This window comes from Glycine soja, chromosome 19 (assembly GCF_004193775.1).
Source record: "Glycine soja cultivar W05 chromosome 19, ASM419377v2, whole genome shotgun sequence".
NCBI classification, from domain to species: Eukaryota; Viridiplantae; Streptophyta; class Magnoliopsida; order Fabales; family Fabaceae; genus Glycine; species Glycine soja.
The window spans coordinates 13,980,647-13,981,239 of NC_041020.1; the positions used below are offsets into that span (position 1 = coordinate 13,980,647).

General features: G+C 43.3%; 1 non-coding gene across 1 annotated transcript; it reads left to right on the forward strand.

Annotated features, from left to right (window-relative positions):
- Positions 1-201: 201 nt before the first annotated feature.
- On the forward strand, positions 202-308 carry LOC114401052. The gene has a single exon (XR_003664168.1). It is a non-coding gene; the product is annotated as a small nucleolar RNA R71 (small nucleolar RNA).
- Positions 309-593: the final 285 nt, after the last annotated feature.

Consider the following 593-nt stretch of genomic DNA (forward strand, 5'->3'; position numbering starts at 1 on the left):
GCTACCTCATGCATTCCTCTAATGACTATGGCATCATTTCTGGCGCTAAACTGCTGGGAGTTGGAAGCCATCTTCTCAATTAAATTTCTGGCTTCAGCATAAGTCATGTCTCCAAGGGCTCCACCACTGGCAGCATCTATCATACTTCTCTCCATATTACTGAGTCCTTCATAAAAATATTAGAGAAGAAGCTGTTCTGAAATCTGATGGTGGGGGCAACTGGCACATAGTTTCTTAAATCTCTCCCAGTACTCATACAGGCTCTCTCCACTGAGTTTTCTAATACCTGAGATATCTTTCCTGATGGCTATGGTCCTGGAAGCAGGGAAAAATTTCTCTAAGAATACTCTCTTAAGGTCATCCCAGCTCGTGATGGACCTTGGAGCAAGGTAATACAGCCAGTCCTTTGCCACTCCCTCTAATGAATGAGGAAAAGCCTTCAGAAATATGTGATCCTCTTGGACATCTGGGGGTTTCATGGTGGAGTAGACAATGTGAAATTCTTTCAAATGTTTGTGCGGGTCTTCACCTGCAAGGCCATGAAACTTTGGAAGCAAATGAATCAGTCCAGTTTTAAGAACATATGGGACATC